The 19,251-nt window shown below is 40.6% G+C and overlaps 1 long non-coding RNA gene across 1 annotated transcript; it reads right to left on the bottom strand.

Moving 5' to 3' along the window:
* Positions 1-3,998: 3,998 nt before the first annotated feature.
* LOC127375041 (uncharacterized) lies at positions 3,999-18,341 on the bottom strand. The gene is made up of 2 exons (XR_007887303.1): positions 12,425-18,341; positions 3,999-11,901 (listed from the first exon to the last, which is right to left on the bottom strand). It is a non-coding gene; the product is annotated as an uncharacterized LOC127375041 (long non-coding RNA).
* Between the last annotated feature and the right edge of the window lie 910 nt (positions 18,342-19,251).

Genomic DNA, 19,251 nt, shown 5'->3' with positions numbered 1-19,251 from the left:
AACACCTTCTTCTCCCAGCTCTGATGACAAATGCTATTTATAGCACATTTTAGCTGTATTACTGAGCTATACCTTTCACTGTACCCATATCTACAATCTAAAGTGATTAAACCAACCCCCATTTCCAGGCTCTATCACTGTGAACAAATGTTATTCTAGCCTTTAGAAGCAGACAACCCCTGACAGTGTGACAAACCAAGCATATCATTAAATATCTCATTGACAAAGAAAGAACAGGGAAAGCATTGTGGTCATGATACATTTCATTGATGCTGCAGTAACAGGATTTCAGAGGTTGAGGTGAAAGAAAGGCAGATATAGTGGTGTGTTGAGCTTTTGTTGTACAGACTGTGCTGCATTTTCAATGTGCTTTTGATTAAACATAACTGACTTTGCATGGTGCACATAAGCAGCACAATTGAGTAAATCCCCTACAGTATATAACGCATGTGAGTGTATTAACACTCAGTTTGGCAATATGCAACTTTGTACACGAAGGACTTAAGTGTTACATATTTAATGAGTGATATGATACGGTTCTGTTACCTGAATCAGGCCATTATGTTGCCTAAAGCTTCAGGCTCCAGTCAGGTTGAAGCTAGGGCTGGGCAATATGTCCTAAAAATAAAATCTCTGAATATAAATCTAAGAAATGTATCCCATCTCTGACTGAACCTGTCATCAGTGTCCATGCGTGCCATGTGTCGTAAGTAGATATGCAATGCCCGGTGAGAAGAGCAAAATGTAATGTAATTCAAAAAAGAAACTTTCGTCTCAAGTCGCCTCTCAAATTTGACATTTTGCTTTTAACCATAAAAACAAGACCAAAGGTCTACAGACATGCTAGCAGCTCTGTGAGGCTGAACACTTTGCACAACGGTGCTGTGAGAAGAAGGCAAACATCAGCATGCTAATGTGTTTAAAATAACAATGCTACTATCAGGGCTAAACAATAAGGACTGCCCGTGTGCCCGGGGAAAATAAACTGCCACGTCAGGGAAGTAATTGGAAAAACTTGCTTGATAGATCAGGCAAGTGTTTTTTTCTGGCGCTGATGATGGAATTAGCTAAGGAGTGAGCTATCTTGCTTCCCTCTCATCTCTGTTGAGAGTTGTACATGTGCAATACCAATCGGGCACATTTGAGGCTAAAATTTTATGAGCTGAAGTGCAAGCAAGCATTTAAGTTACCCCGGTTACAGGAGTTCCGTTGGGTGGTCTTAGAGGATGTGGGCGAAGGTCCAACTATGTATTGGGATAATTTTTCAAAGTCGTGTCAAGTTTCTGAAAAAAGGTCGCTAAAATGCCACAACAATAGTCAACATAATCTATATATCCTATTATTTTAATAAATAAAACTATTTATATTGGGTAAACTTGACCTAGGGCAATAGATTTGTGACCTACCTACCTAAGTGAAAAGAAACATTAATGTTGAACCCAACTAAAATACTGATTTTTGCAGTTATAATTTTTACCATGTTTACCATCTTAGTTCAGGAGGAGGGTGGGTGTGAATATTTGAACCAAGCTTCACAGCAATCCATCTAGAATTTGTCAGGTCATTAGGATTCATCCTCTGGGGACCATGTACAATGTACAATGTACAATATACAAATGTTCATGCAACAGTCGTCAGTTTTTTTTCAGTGTAGACTAAAGTGGTAGACAGACAGACTAACATTGCTATCCCTAAAGGTATGACGTTAGCATGGCTAAAACCTTATGATTCCATATAGTCTGCAGTGGTTACAAATATTACTCCAAATGCACAAGTAGTCATTTCTAAAGTGAATGTATGAACATGAATAAATCAAGAGGCGCTGTCGGATCCAGACAGATATTCTCCATTTACCTAAATACCTCCAAAGTACTAAATCGTGTAGATTGTTTATGGTTACATTATCTGCACAGCCATTCTTTCTAAATTAAAACTAAATTACATCAACAACTGTTACTGAACAAAATGCTCAAACCAGGTGACCAGAGAGGAGCAGCTCTCTGTGGATCCATAACCCCAGTCCTGTCTGTTGATTCATTATCTCAACCTGAAGTCTCTAACAGTGAAACAAAAATAAGCAGGACGCCTTGGCTAAACAAAAGCATGGTGCTCATAAATCTAGCAGAGGCCCCTCTGAGATCCTCCAGGCCATCACTGCAGCGCAGCAGTGTGGGACCTACTGGGTTAGGGGGTCATAGAGGAAAGGGAAAGGCATGACACACTGTAACAGCAGGGAATCTGAAGTCCTGCTGAGCTGCTGCAACCCATCATGGAGAATTTCCTGATTGTATGTCTAACCTTTCAGCAATTTTGGCGACAGCCTGCAGTGCGTAACATGCGTTTTGCCAGGGGAGTGCATGTTTGCCATGTTACAGACAGTGCAGTTCAAAGAGAAGGAAAGACGTGTTCTCATAGAAAGCGATACCATTTTATTTTGAATAACTCACGACCTTGTCAGTCTTATGTTTGCGATACAAAGATATATTTCCGTTTTTCTATCCAAGGGCACTGTTTTCAGGCAATAGCCTTGTCCTGAGCTTTGCAAAGCTGTCAAAGAGAGGCTTATGTGTCTATTAGGACTCGTAACATAAACTGGTTCCAGATACACAGAGAACATAGGTGTCTGTGGAGCTATTACAGCCATTTAAACCCTATTGCCGTGTTTTATAACTTGATGTGGGGACCCGCAGTTAACCAGGTAGCGAGTCCTGTACATTTGTCATATTAAGTAACTCTTTTGACAGATTTAGGTGCTGATAGCTCTAAATTTGATGCTTCACATTACTTTCATAGTCTCTTTAATGTTTGACTTTTTTGTCTAAGCTACAGTAGTTCCACTGTGACAAAGCCAATTAGTAACAGTGATCATCAGATGTTCAGTAGGAGCTTTTATGGCTAAGATAAAATACTAGTTGTGAGGCCAACTCGGGAGAGGTGCCATCAAAGTCAAATACATTTGCGTATCATCTGGCTTTCATCGTCACAGATACTCAAACGCATGTTGACAGGGCCAAAGCAGAGAGCCATACAGCTCTATTTGAGAAAGTAATGGCTCCAAAAAGTAATGGAAATTTAGATTTTGTGAACCAAAACATTGTAATGTAAAAATGTCAACATGAGAATATCAGAATACCTCTGCTGCCTCTGCTGCCTGGATTTGCAGATTTGAAATGCACTTTCTTGCCAAAAGTCAGATGAAAGATCAATACAACTCTGATGTCTATGGAGCTACAGCCAGCAGCTGGTTAGCTCAGCTTAGCATAAAGACTGGAACTGGAACAAGAGTAACAAAATCAATCTACCAACATCTCTATAGCTCACAAATTATAACTTATTTGTGTAATCTGTACAAAAAGTGTAAAACAAGTTGTGGTTTCATGGGGGGCTACTTGCTGTTATGTCATTGGTGAAGTTGTTCTGGAGCACAGTGCTGTTAAATGTCTGTCTTTAAAGGACCAGTGCGTAGGATTTAGTGGAATCTAGTGTTTGGTTTGTTTCTAGGCTACTGTAGAAACATGGTGGTTCAACATGGCGGCCTCTGTTGAAGAGGACCTGCTCCCTCTGTGGATATAAACAGCTCATTCTAAGGTTACGAAAACACAATGATTCTTATAGTCAGGTGTTTATACACATATGAAAACATACTTATGAATATTATGTTCCATTTTGCTAATAGATCCTCCTAAATGTTTTACACTGGACCCTTAACATAAATGCTTTTTGTTGTGGTTGTATCTCTGACAGCTGCCACAGACTCAAAGGGAATTTCTCAAAGTATAATAAACAAAACTATGTGCATTTGTTTTTGAGCCATTCTGCCTATCTCAGACTCTTGTCTGCTTGTCAAAGTTGTAGATTAAATGTTTGTGTTGGCAAACTTCACCAAAACATCATATTTCATCGTGTTAATAAACAACGACAATCAGTCACACCTCTGTCATCACCCTCTTCACCTTTGGCTCCACAGCCCAGTCAAAACAAAGACAACAACAACACAATGGAGTTCAAAAGTATATATTAAGTCTACAGGTGCTCAATATCAATGATGAAGAGCCTGTTTTCATTGAAACAATGGCTGCATTCTTGGCCGTCCTGGTGGACGTGGAGGCGATGTCCAGGTTGACATTCTTCACCGTTTCCTCGACGCATGCTGCGCTACCTTGAGGGCCTTTGGCAACCTGCATATTTTCCAGGGAGCACATCCTCAACAGTGATGGAGTAGAGATTCCAACGGCTTAAAGGCAGCAGGTGTGAGCCCAAGGCGGACTTTCCAAGGATGTTAATTCAATGGAAGACTCATTAATGTCCTTCCCCTACCTCTGCAAACAAAAGGACTGGAATGCAGGAGGATGCCTGTCGACATGCCGCAGATGGAGGAGATACGGTCCTCTGAATAGGATCCTGATCACTGGTCAAAGATAGTTTACACATGGGGGGCTCACTGGGACTTTTTCAGCTGGGCCCTAATACAAATAAGAACTGAAAACCACAGGAATAACACACCTCTACAGGGATTTAGGGATTCAATGTTTGTCCCAAACAGACAATACAATAATTTAAAGCCATCCGGTTGTGACTGTTTCTCATTAGTCCATGTGGGGGAAAATTCATCTAAATCAGTGAAAGGATTTGAGAAAGCATGTATTTGTTTATAAATTGCTTAAACTTCAAGAGAACAAAGAGCAGTCAGCAGAAAGGGGAACATATTACCACTTTCTGTGTCTGCTGTTTGACTCTAACCACATTTTAAATATCTCCATGGTGATTGCTGGAGATGGGCTTAAGAGCTGAAATTGCACATAATTGCTCTATCTCAGCTTGAGTGAATTTTCAGAGGACTTAAAGTGCAGGGAACAAACAACGGAGCTCTTGAACACATCAACGAGAGGAAAAAAAGCCATTTTGGCCAACAACACATGCAAGTTCTTCAAATATAATCATTTGATTTGTGATTTTATTTTTCTTCCCAAGACACACGATTGTTAACCTTCTGGGTTGTAAATAAAGTATAAACACATGTCTGTTTTTATCAGATGCAAGGTTCAACGGTACGGACGATTCTTTAACAAAAGACATTTGTCTAAACTGGCAAAACATACAGACTTTTGAGTAGACTGCACTGTTTAATGTTAGTTCATATAAAACCACTGCTCCCAACACCCAAGTTAATACAAAGTGATTGTTGTACTGTACACAACCTACCCAGTAGCTGCTGTATAAAGCTAAACATTAAGCAAACTTAAAGACCAAGACATTTGTCAGGAGTAGACCAGAGCAGAGCTAAAAGGTGTATACTGGACTGACATTTGGCCAGAAGGGCTTGATAAGCAAGTCAGGGTAACTTATTTGTTCATAATTAACGTAATTAGTTATGAACGTAAATTCTTAAAGGTCCAGTGTATAACATTTAGGAGAATCTATTGGCAAAAATGGAATATAATATTCATAGGTGTGTTTTCATTAGTGTATAATGAGACATTTGTACAGTAACCCAGAACAGAGAAACCAAACACTGGCTCTAGATAGGGCCTTTCACAGCCACACTCTCTTACACACTCCAGAGCCCGTTCTGATTCCCAGGTCTTCCAATACAGACATGAGTGGTGTTCAGTTAGATGCAATCTACAACTTCAAAACTAGATGCCATTAAATGCTACATACTGGAACGTATTTTTTATGAACAGTCAACATTGGTCTCTTCTAACCATTATGACAATGTTAACCTTAACCATGATCTGTTGCTAACTAATAGTTTTAGTTGCTAGAACTCAACCAGACCTTATCAGATCAAAAAACTGTCATATTAGTTGTGTTTGGAAAGATAAAGAGAAACGTGGCTACACATGCATATCAGATTAATTGTACCAGAACACTTATGTAGCCATCCCATTTATTGTCCTTAGTGTAACAAACATTGTTCTGCAAACTGAAAATGTGTGATGCAAATATGGAGAAAAAAGAGACAGAAAGGCTGATCAATATTTTCAATATATCAGTGAATCATTAGGGTAATATTTGCAAAAAAGTCATTTCTGTGTATGTCAACATATAAAATAAAATAATCTGCAAGTTCTCCAATCACATGATAATTTACTTTACACTTTGTGAGTTCACTTACTTATACTGCAGCTACTGTACATGAGCAGCTTACTCAGTGAACAAATTCAAATAAACACTAATAAACACTGCAAACAAATGAATAGATCCATGTCAGTGTTGTTATCTTTGCGCTATTTCTGCAGCCACTGTTTGAGAAGAAACATCAACCTTTAGACTGGTCACCATGGTCACTGGAGTGGCCTCAGCTGGCTTGTCAAGGTGTTTTAATGGGGCCTGTTGATGGATGACTCCATTACTGTACCACAGCATGCTGTGTCACCTCCAGCTGCACACAGCACTGGCACGCTCCCCTCCCCATCCGAGGATGTTGTCTTATTGTTTGCACTGGAGGAAATGAACATGTTTAAAAACAGCAAACAAACAAAAAAATATCTCCTGCAGAAATACTTCCTAATGATAAGAGAGGCGCTTGATTGCAGCAAGCGGCCAGGAGATGAGGCGAGTCTTGTTGACCGCAGCCATGACGAGGCCTACATCCTGTTGGAGATGGCCTCGACATGACGCTCTGTCCTGAGGATCCAGACCACAGCAACCAGGCTGAAAAGAGGTCAGGCAGCTGTTCTTTCATTTGACTGAATCGCTGAAGCGGAGCAGCGATGAGGAGTGAAAAAAGGAGAGTAGCATCGGCTGAGGTAAAGCCGCCACAACAAACAAGGTATGGCCCAGATTGAGGTGCTCCCCCATCGTCATCCTGCACGCTATCTGAACCACATTAGTCAAGCTTGAAAAGACTCCCCCTGTTCCCCACAAGAACACTGAAGATGGACGAGCAGCAAGGAGGCAGATGAAATGCAGGTAAAGCAGAAAAAAAAGAAACAGAGTTACAACTTTTTACTCTGTTCAAGACAAAGGCTAAGACTTTGTGTCTTTGTGCAGCCACATGGGCTTGATCACTAATAAATCCCATGTGTTCGTGTGTGTGAGGTGTTAAATCTGAAGGGTCCTGCCCTCTGTGGCCTCGGGGCAGCGCTGAGCTGCACAGGGTGGAGGACCTGAGAGACCTGACCGCCTTCACACAAGATTAGATGTTGCATTTATTCTGTTTCTTGAAATTCAAAGTATAGGCCTCATTTGTTTTACTAAAAGATAACAAGATGCTGGTGTTTGTAGCTCCTTGAATGTTGTGAAGTTGTAAATTCAGTGTGTGAGTGGGTTGCATGTGCATGAGATGCATGCCCCTGAAAATGCTGAGGGGCATTCACTCTCAGATTGATACAGCCTCTGCCTACCATCAGGGGTCCTGTGAAAAGGGCTGATAAAAAATTTACTGTTTTACAATAAATTTTTCACTGACAAAAAACTTGCACTGTGCTAGTGAGTAAGGTCTAGCAAAGGAGAAGACGTTCGGGTCAGCAGGATTTATAAAACCTCAAAACCAATTACCTCATTACCTCAAAAACAACATTTGTTGATGCCTAATTAAATATCAGCTACCTAAATTGTTTATCTTAACTTGATTGATTAAAGAGCTTCTATTGTTTGCATATGATGCCATTTTTAGAGTGTGAACAAAATAGAACATGACTGGAGGGAGCAAATATCATTCAACTTGCTGATTAGATCTGCAGTGAACCAGGATACGCAGCTTCAATGGATGTGGTCAGGAGGCTCCTAAATTACCTCTCCGTTCAACTCTGGGGCTTACAATAACACACTTTAAATTCGTTCCTTTAGGCGAATTCGACAATGCAAACATGTAAATTAAGATGAGAAGCCCATTTCCTTTTCCAATTATGCCTTTCATTTAGTTTTATTCCAGTTAGCCAAAAAACTGCCACTGCAATCCAAACAGAAATCAAACAGAAAAAAATCAAATGTATCTCGGCGACTGCAGAGCAGGAAACGCACATTTGCTCCAGACTACAAACTGTTTAAATTCCATGGCGAAGGAATGTGTCGCTTTCATTTACAGTTTTTTACAAGCTGATGTGGAACAAGGAAGTGGTAGCGTTGCAGTTTCAGCCGTGTTTAGGGAATTTGTTGCAGGCAGAAACGTGAGAAACTGAGCCCGACTAAACCCATCTGAACCCCACTGAGCTGTCGGGCACCTGTTTTCTGCAAACGCCAGTGAGCTTTTGCACCTCACAATAACACCCTCCACTTGCAGCCCATCTCACCCCTCCCCCAAAGCTGAAATCTTGTCCTAAAGGGATTCAGACTCCTCTTATCACAATTCCTCTGTCCTGGATTATTCCCATCCTGCGCTGTGACTAGTGGGTGCCAGCAGGCCACGACTGCAGACACAGATGGGAGTCCAGGCCTGTGATGGCTTCCATATGTCACATCGCTCTTGTGAGTCGGTTCTTTTTTTTAAATGTTTTTCTTTCCATCTCTCATCTCTTTCTCTGTTTTGCTCTTTCAGATGGCCTGAGCATGGAGGGAGAGGTTAGTGTCGCCGAGGTTGGAGAGGGTCAAACGTGATGCCCATTAATACTTTTCTGTGCAAAGCGGGGATTCAGTCCCAGCTTGAAGTCTACCTTTCGCTGAATGATTATTGAGAGGTTAAATACTGCAAGGTTAAAACAAGCACATTTTACTGCCAAAAAGCCGACAGGAGATAATTTGTCTGTTTTGGAGTGCCCTCTGTGTCCACTGGGGCCTTCGAATTGGACCCATGGTGAGATTTCCCACCATAACTCCTTCTCCCATTAACTGCCATGTCTTAAAAAGCCGCCCTGGGGACGCTGTGACATGGCTCTGTGTTGTTGTATGGTAAATATGAACCGATCGGAAGCTGAAAAGCCCACTTTGACACTGCAACACTGGGAGGTTTTCCCGGCTTGACTGACACACGAGAATGCTAATATTCCCTGTCTGATTATAATCCCCATAGTCAACCTCATTAGCCAGGCATCCGCATTGAACCCTGGCTGAGTAGGGTCCAGGAGCTCAGCTGTCAGTCAACACCTTTTTCTTCAAACAAAGGGCATCAGGGAGAAATAATCCCGCTCTCTCTCTCTGGAGCTTATGAACAGCCTGTTTTGGGATTGGTGCAGACTTGTGCATGCAAGCATGAACACAGTTATGACACGTCACCTTGGTGTCTAAATGTTTTGGGATAAAATCAAACAGAAAAGCTTAACATGCACATGTGAAAGAAATAGAAACAAAGTCTCTGGAGCTGAAAATCCTGTTTTACTCAAAGTGAGGTAATTACTTTCAGTTTCTTTATCATTGAACTTTGACATCCAGAACATGGCCCAGATCTCTGCAGGAATGGTCCAAACCAAAAACCCTCCGTGGTTTTCTCTCTAAACCTCCCCCATGAGCCCTCACATAAAGTAATTCATTGTATGTAAAGCGCACATGTAAGTGCAAGTTAACACTTATACGTTCAGGTTCACGTCCTCAAAAGAATGCAATAAAGCCTCCACTTTCCATACTAAAAGAATTAGCTGAATTCTTTGAGATTCAGATTCTGGACAAAGGTTGGACTGAGGTTCCCCCACGAACTTTGGGCTGTCTTTCTGTGGATGTCCCTCCATTCATCTCTAGTTTGATTCACCACTCGGTAAGCAAACACATCAGCATTTAAAGCAACATGATTTTAGAGCCCTTCTGTCTACAACATGGAGTGAAATAACAACCTATAAAATGACACTGGCTACAGGCAGTCTGCTGCTTCAAAACACAGAGCTGCCAAGGTGATTTACGGCGTGCTCACTTTTCCTGAGGGTGACAGCAGAGACAGAGAGGAAGAGTGATTCAGGCCTTTGTGAGTTCTTCTCATAAAAGGTTGAGCGATGAGACCCCACTGCTCTCATAACATTCCTTTGTTGTTTGGGTAACATACCCACACAGAAAACGATATGCCATTTACGGCATTTGTCGTGTCACCAAACACTGGCGCTTACCGTCCCTCTCGTCTTCATAAAGGAGAGTTAAAGTGGCTTTTTTTCTTGGGAAATTCACACGGGCCGACAGTTTTTTCAAGACAAAACGCAGAGAGAAAACAAACAATTGTACTTGCACTTATTCAATAACCTCTCTTTTCTGCACTCTGTCTGCATTTTGTAACTTTATAGCAAAGCAATGTGGTGAAAATTGTGATTGTGCCAGTCCTTTTTCTTTGAGTTGAGAGAGTGCCACCGACATGAAAAACAGACAGACAATAGACAGATGGGCAGTCTGAGTGTAAGAGAGCTCTTTTTTTTACATATCTGTGTGTAGCCTGAACCGAACCCATTCGCCCCTACAAACAGGCATGGGAGGCCGGCCACTCTGCTATGTTAATATGAAATACTGCAATGCCAATAGAGAGGCATGGTGGGCTGCTCCTTACTCCCTCATGCCTGTGCATTCAACATAGCACTGCTGGACCGCCGCCTGGGAAACAGATGGCAGGGAATAACACTGTCACCCACCCTGAACACTGACATCCTGGGCCAGGCCTCCACCGTGCTCTTTGCTGCTATCTGTGTGTTTGTATCGCCTCTGAAATCCCCCCCTTATCCTCGCAGAGCCACCACCAGATTAGGAGATATACATGAGTGAAACTGACTGGACAGCTGAGCCCCATTAGCCAAACATACGCTTCCATTTTACAATGAGTCCGTTTGCTTGAGGTTGTTTAAGTGGCCCAGGCGGGTCTGATAGGTGGGCGTTGTTTTGGGTTTAGGACGACGGGGCAGATGACCAGTGAGCCAGACCCCACGTGAGCTCTCCAAGAGCTGGAATAGGAAGACAAGTCTCCTTATTCGGTGTCTGGATTTAAACAATTAGACAATTAACTAATTAAGAGGGATCAATTGGTCCCAGGATTAAGACCAATTGTAAATGCTGAAATACTTTAGATTAGAAAAAGATTACAAAGGGAACATAATGTACTAATACTGATTTAAAACAAAATAAGCCTCTTTATACCAGCACAAAGCTGACATTTGATAATGGAGCTACAGTTCAGGCTCAAGTTGCCCAAAACAGGCAAAGGCTGGAAAGTTTAATGCACATAATAAAAAGCATTTTTATATATGAGGATATTTAATATATGTGTTGAATTTACAATGTTACCAGCTAACTGCACGTGATTCCTCAAAACAAAGTCAATGACTGGCTTCACTTTCACAGCTGCACTTATCAAATGTTATGAACAGTGGATCAAATGATTAATAAGATTTTAGTGATGAACCCACAGAGTATTATCACCTGGCTGTCAGCTCACTGTTTTGATTTTATGATCCACAAATTTACTGTTTTGGATTATTATTAGCTCTCATCAGCAGCATTTTCAGCCAGTGGGCAGCTGTTTTTAATTACAAACTCATAAAAACCCTGTGTACACTACCTGCCAGCACCAAACATAATCAAAAGAGATCTAAAATGAAACTTAATATTGGGCTTACATTCATCAGGTAGCCAAAAACACAGTCATAAATGAATGATAAATTTGCTCTATATTTGCTGGGTGGTTAAATAGGCAACTGCTATTAAGTTTGCCATATTAACTTTATAAGGTAAAAATGTTTGTTCCTCCTCCTCCCAAGTAGTCAAAAGTAAATGAACGCAATTACATTTCCAAAGCCCAAAAGAAGGTGTTTTGAGAGAAACTTTGTCCTGTTCAATATATTAAGCAGTTACACTTCTGTAGCACCTTTCACACCAAGAAATAAAATGTGGCACGAGTTCACTAAATACAACATTCAGAATTAATCTGGATAGACTGTGCTTAAAGGACCATTGTGTAGGATTCAGTGGCATCTAGTGGTGAAGTTACAGATTGCAACAATCTGAATACAGCTCAGTCTTCCAGTCGTGAAGAAAAACCTACGGTGGCTCCAAAACCTGCAAAAAATGTGTTTTCATTTTCAGGTGATTATACACTAATGCAAACATGCCTATAAATATTATATTGCATTTCTGGGAATAGATCCTCCTAAATGTTACACACTAGACTATTAATGTTAAACTACAAAACCAAATTCTGATTCACCTATTTTCAGGTATCATATCATTCATTAAAAAAAAAACTAAAGACAAACCAGCTCTCTCTTAATCTCACCCCTCTTGTGCTAATGCAAAAGATGCTTGTAGCATTTATGCCTAATTTTATTCAAAATAAAAATACAAATTACAAATATTTTGTGATTAGTCAAAGCCTTTATTTAAACTGCAGACTAAGGCTAGTTCATTTTCTAGGTGCAGTTATATTCAGGGTTAAACTTCAGTAGTTACTGACTGTAATACTGAAGGAAATATTGCAACTTTCCCTAATGTAACTTTGACATTGAGTGTAGGACCACAGAATGTTAAAGGACCCCAGATAATGCACATATCAAACAACAAAGAGAGGCAACACAGACTTTACCTGCAGTCACAAGGACAATTTCTCTGTCAGATTTTCTTCAGAGCAGAAACAATCTCTCCTGAATGTGTCGCTCACTCCTGTTCAAAGACTTGTCAGCAGCATGGGTCCTTTTTAATATCAGCCTGCTAGCCTTCCTCTCGCCACCCCCTCCAGCATTAATCTGGTTGGCAGGAAGTGATTGGATCTCGGTGAAAAGCAGAGCATCTGAAAATCTAATAGATTGGGATGTGAAGTGCCGCTATTTGACCTTGTGTATTCATGCTGGTTTTGAGAGTGGGAGATGGTGACAGCAGGTGTTTTGCCTCCTGGCCCTCTTGATGTCCTATGGCAGCACTTTCATCTGTGATTTCTGTCTGAGGCCACAGAGGCAACAGGCAAACTCAAAGCATTGTGAGAAAGAAAAGTGAAATGGCAATGTCCATAATATTGTAATTCTAGACATTATTTCTGTTGTCTATGATAACATCATACTCACCAAAGTAATTCCTCAGATTTGGGTCATCATACAGGTTGCAAAGAATGTCACAATTTATCCATATTATCTAAAATACTGTGGAGGTAAAGGGAGCACACCTGAACTGTCATTACAAAGGAGGCAAGTATACTAGGTCAGAGTTGAACCAGGAGCTCAGTCTGTAAACTGTGATGGATGTCCATAGTCTATTTGTGCTGCATTCCCACATCCCAGCAAATATATTAAACTGTTATCTCTACCAACTACTGAATAACTGTCAAAACTACAAATATAAGACCCAATTTGTAATAACCCAGAATTATTGCTTCAATAAACCTGTTAGTAGTACATTAACTGGTCAGTTTAACCCAGATCACAAAAGGATTTTCAATGGAATTATTTTCTACCAAATAAACAGGAAATAAAAACAGTTCATGGTGAGGACAACATTCTCTGGATCCAACTCAAGGTCTACTTACTCGCCCCTTTACAGACTTTTTTCGATTGTATCACATGGTCTTCACCTGCGGATGGAATTTGCTAAGTTGTCATGGAGATTACTCTGTTGACATTTGAGCTCAGTCGCTGATACGATGTCATAACAGTTAAGTTCCTTAAGCCAACGAGGAGGATAGAAACCCAGAAAAAGACAGTAAGTGTACTTTAAGTTGAAATTGTTTTGACAGACTACTATTCTTGAGGTCCAGAATGCTTTTCATTCCTTTTTTTCAAATGTCCTTTTTCTAAGCTTTGAGCAAATTGAACTCCATTTACCTCCACTGCATTAGGTTGATGGCAGAGGTCTCAGAAGTGAAAGCTATCAGCCTGTATGAGTACACACCAATATGAGTAAGTAGGAACATTTGATGTTTTTGTATTTTGGCTAAACTGACTAAAACATGCCTTTAGATAACACAAAGAGTTGTAAGTATTACTCAGAAGTTCTCTGATTATTGAGCAGATACTGTACACGCAACGCAAGCACAATGACTCACATTGAGAAATGAGGGAGTTTCGAAAAGTTCCTCACTTCACTTTTGGTAAAAATCAAACAAATCACATAGCAGTCATAATTATAAACAACTCTATTTTTTTTAAATTTCACTCAGTGCCCTATCACCCACTTTTTTAAACATTTTATTCCACCAGTTAAAATAGATTAAAATATTTCTAGTTTCCATTTATATATTAACACCTCTGAAAGGGTAAAAGGAGTGTAACATGTCTTCTCATGCAGGTGACTCATATTCATAGCTGCCGCTTTCACTTCTCAGTTGGTGTTTGAACCTTTTCAGACTCGCTCAAAGTGCAAAATGTCAGAATACCCCAGTGACATTTTCCATGTTTCATTTTCCTATGGACCTTGACTGGAGTCCCTGCAGTGTCTTATATCTCTCGCCTCCCCAGCCACAGTGTAAACTGTCACACCACCGGTGACGCTGTCCTCACCTGAAAACCCTCTCAAACTCAGACCACCAAAGGTGCCCTTGACTCAAAAATGTTGTTCCCCTGTACACAAAACATCAGAAGAGTATCAAGTCAAGAGTTATTTTACTGAGGAATCTCTGCCTCTGTGGCAGGAAAACAGTGTCCCTTTTTCCACAGGTGGCTCCACATCTGGAAGCTCCAGCTGCAGGAGAGCGTGGATCCGGAAGGGCAGATGGATGGATGCACTGTGGCTGGTGGAAGTCCTTATTACCCGTCCACATCCTTCTTGAGGAGCTCGCCTATTGAGGCCATTAATCCTTGGCTGCTTCAGGGGTCGTATGTCACTTCTAGTCCATCACTCCCTTGCCTGCCACACCATCTCTCTCTCTCTCTCTCTCTCTCTCTCTCTCTCTCTCTCTCTCTCTCTCTCACACACACACACACACACACACACACACACACACACACACAAAGGCCCAGAGAGACAGATTTGTTGTGATGGGTCTGAGTTAGCCATGCGTGAGAAGCCAATAGGATGTTTTCATCTCTAGGAGAGGTGCACTGACAACAGACAGTCAAACTTTTCTGCTTTACCTGCAGTGTCTCCTCAAATCAGGGATTCAATATGTTACAAACCTTGGAGAGATTCTTTTAAAATGCCTACAGTATATTCTCAATGCACACATGGCTCGCAGCAAGAATTTAATTTCTAAGTTGCAGACATTGAGGAAAATATCTCTATTTACTTTACTCCTTCAACCTCATAAAAGCAAAGATACTCTTCCTAACTTATCATTTCCACAAAAAACATGGGAATTGTAGACCTCCCTGCAACAGAAAAGGTAAACACTAGTTTAAACCTTTTAAGGAGAGTGAAACATATACGGTGAGATGACAAAAGATTCATCAAAGTGTCACCAAATCACGTGGGAGTGAAAAACTGCAGCTCTTGTATTGTGCAAAGTTTGGAATGAGCACAAGTATGTCATCCCTCCAAAGAACAGCTCAGATTCACTGTTAGATAGATAGCTTTGCTTACATGAAACTTTACCTGCTGGGTAATCAGACGCAAATGCCAATGACAGACGTTAAGGCTGAAATTTTGATGAAACATTTGGGGAATTTTGCCAAATGTATATTCACAGGACCAGGAATACCAATTATGGTGTTTATTATTTCAATAAGCCTGTAAAAGGTACAGCTCGGTCCACATGTGCTTGTTACTGTATCTGACTATTTACAGCAAGTTGCAGACAATAAAAAATACTATTTTTGAATTATAAGATTGAAATTAACAGTCCTGCTTTCTATTTGATTTGGGGAAGTTTACAGCCAAGGTTAACTACCCAACAACGAGTAGTCTTCATCTTAAAAGCCTTTTCTATTTTCATGTTAAAAGTGACAACACACTACTTTTATTACAACTAGCTGTACACTAAAATACAAGAACAATACTGTATTTCCACGTTTTCCACATCATTAACTGACAAATACAGTGACTTTCTGCCTGTGTCTCGCTGCTTTAGCATCAATCTTTTAGCGTGAACATATTTAAACGTCCAGTGGGTGACATTTAAGAGGATCTATTAGCAGGAATGTATTATAATGTTCACAGGTATGTTTTTATTACTTTATAATGAATGACTTGTGTTGTGTTTCATTTTATTTTTCAGGCTAATGCTCTGTTCTTAATTACACCATCAGAAAACACATTGAGGTACATTAGAAAATTGTATTGCCCATAGTCACTGTACAGTTCTCCAGTAGAAACAATCTGTCCCTGGGGATTTTGAAAGGCCCAGGACACAGCAAAGTAGTGATGAGTGAACCAGCTGTCCTTGCTGCCTCTTAAGCCCCATGTGGAAGTGCACACACGCACAGCTACTTCTCATCTGCCGTTCTGCTTCCCTGATCTCCCACTTGTTTAATGTGTGTCTGCTTGGAGGGAACAGAGTAATCTTACTTCAATGTCAAAACGTGGCACATCCACTCTTATCCATCTCCCCTCCCGAGTGTACAAGCTCCTGTCTTGGGAAACACGATATCACGTCAAAACAGTAGAGGAACAGAAATAAGTTATGGGCTGAAAGTGCCTGGGATCCCTTGAAAGTGCTCAGAGACACAGAAAAAAGATGACGGACCTCTGTTTTCTTTTACAACAGGCAGCTGCTCTTGGCCCGTGAACCTCGAGATAATTGGTTTTGTTTGCAGGCGTTGAATCATTTTTTCGCCCCATTTTTCATCAGAACTGTAGTTTAATGCCTTACTGCAACGCTGAGACTCCTACATGTTGCAAACGTATGAAGGGTTTCAAAGATGGGAAGTATTATCACACCAGTTCCTCACTTTTGGCCCAGAACCACACCATGCACTTATCTGCACGTAGTCTATGAGTGAAACCTCACACTGACTTCCTGCTGTTATGACTAAGGGTTGGTTAGTCATTTAAATTCTTCTTCTTGGTAATTACAATTCCAATACAAAACCAAAAACACACACATATATATATATATACATATTAATTATAAATTAAAGCCACAGGTGTTACTCACACAATTCCCATTCATGTGGGAAGAGAAAATTACATCTATTTTTGTTAGATGTTATTTTTCCTCCGCTCCATGTGGTTTGGTTATAGTTTAAGATTCTGTTCAGGAAGTTCAGTCAGAACATTAATGCAGGTCATAAATCAGCTGCTCACTGCTGGATTATCGAAGAACATCCTATGAAGCAGGCGTTTGGAGCGTGTCCAACTCATGAACAAAGAGCTGCCTATCTCTCCCTCCGCTCAGGCAATGCACTTGTTAAACTCTGCTTGACGTTTGTCTTTTTTGGCTTCCTGTAGGCTAGTATCGCACTGCAACCAAAACTTTCGTCTTGCCTTTTAAATGCTTTTTCAATCCCTTTCTCTTTCTCTCTCTCTCTCTCTCCTCTCTCTCTCTTTCTAATTTGCTGGTCACAGTTAGAAGCCAGCCAAGTGGGACTTGGTCAGTAATTGGAGTCTCTGCAGTCACTGCCTACAGCACAGCTCCAAACGATGCACTGGGGAGGCTTCCTAGGGAAAACTCAATAAGCTCTTCACACTTAAGTGTAGTCATCATTAGGATTTTTTCCACTGTAGTGAACAGTACACTACTTGTTGGCAAGGCCCTCAAATAGGCAAAAACTAAGAAAATACAAGCATTGTTCGCTTTTGGGTGTTTTTCTTTCATCTCACCTCTATTTTAAATTATCCTTCACTCATTTCCCACGGCACGGCTTTGTTGTTTAAAGTGGGTCAAGGTCCTTTCCATTCACAACATTGTCTTTTCCCAGTCTATCAGCAGTTACAGACATTCAAAGTACATCAAAGAAAAAGAACACAATCATTCGTGACACAAAACACATTATTCCTGCTGTTTCATTTAATTCGACCTTAACCTTTCTGCCAATAATAAGGCAGTTATGATTAAGATTAACTTGCCTTAAAGAAAGACACATACAATGGAGTTTCAAACTAAACACTGTAGGGTCCTATGAGGTGCATATCTTACGTATATACTGAACAGGATTTGTCTTCTGAAGTGGTAAAAATAAGACCAAGATTTCCCGCAGTGTTTTATAGTGGAGGCACACCGAGTGAAGTAATGTCAGATATAATTATTTTGTACAGACAGTATACCAGTACAGGAAAGCCGATACATACATGTAGGTACAAGGGACCAAGATGTGAAGATAGGAAATAAGATGGTTAAAATCTGAGAACTTAAAGAATTTATACTATTTTTAACTACGACAACTTTTACTTCTACTGTCTTTTTAAACTACATGTACGTATCTGTAAGTACTACAATGGTACAATTAAAAGCATTACCAGTCACTTACTGACAGATTGTTCACTTCGCCAGCAGCACAGGCGTAACGATTAACCAGTAAGCATCGGAAAACTGATCTTACCCCCCAAGTACCTCCGTCTCTCCCTGCAGTCCTCAGCCTCAGTGGGTGTTGCAGCTTGCTAACTGAGGGAAGTGTGCGCTAACAGTAAACTTATCTAAGAAGAGCAGTCAACACAAGGCAAGTAACGGAAGTATCTAATACTTACTCTAACTGGACCAACGTCCTGGTTATTGAAGCCATGTGCTATTTTACTAACAAAGACATGCTCCAATAAATTGTTTTTGAAAATACCAAAATCAGTGAGTTCCAATTTCCTGAGGTAAACACTAAAGAAACATGCCTGAAAACCTCCCTTGAGAGATCATTATCCACACTTTTTTTTATATGTGGATGCAACGTTGGTCCAGTAGAGTAAGATTAGAAGCTTCCGTTACTTGCCTTGTGTTGACTGCTCTTCATTATGAACAAAAACTACATCAAATATGACAGAACAAATGAGCTAAATATCCTGTTGGTTTCAGTGGTAACAGTCTATGTACGACATTAAGTCTGGAATATATTAAGACCTTAGTCTAACACACTGACTGCATATCAGTCTACCATCCTCTGCTTTGACAGAGATATTGACTGAGCTGCACTTGAGTAATAAAGGGCATTAAACAGTGATGCCCCCTCCCACTTTAAAGATTATGTGCTTACTTCAGAGCCCATAGGGCACCAAAGTGAGAGCATAAACAAAGTGTTAATTGCAAAAAATGGATTCACTGCCAAGTCAGCAGTATGGCAATGCTGCTGCTACTCCACAAAGGTCTAACCCCCTCTGGCTGACACAGAAAACAGTCTGCAGATTTCGTGTGAAGGAAAAAGATGAAAGGGAATTGAGTCCAAACTGCCCTTCAAACATTTATATTGTTCTGCCTCTTGAGATCTGTCAAAACTCTGGAAAGTGAGCACAGGCCTCCACTCTGCAGAGGAAACAGGTCCCAACGGTGCAGGTATAGCTCTCAGGAGTAGGAGTATAAATTTCATCCTTAAGATGCTACTTCTGGAGCTCAACATATATAGTATG

Source organism: Dicentrarchus labrax, unplaced genomic scaffold, assembly GCF_905237075.1.
Source record: "Dicentrarchus labrax unplaced genomic scaffold, dlabrax2021, whole genome shotgun sequence".
NCBI lineage: Eukaryota > Metazoa > Chordata > Actinopteri > Moronidae > Dicentrarchus > Dicentrarchus labrax.
The sequence above is the reverse complement of the archived record's forward strand: the minus strand, read 5'-3'. Positions and strand labels throughout refer to the sequence as shown.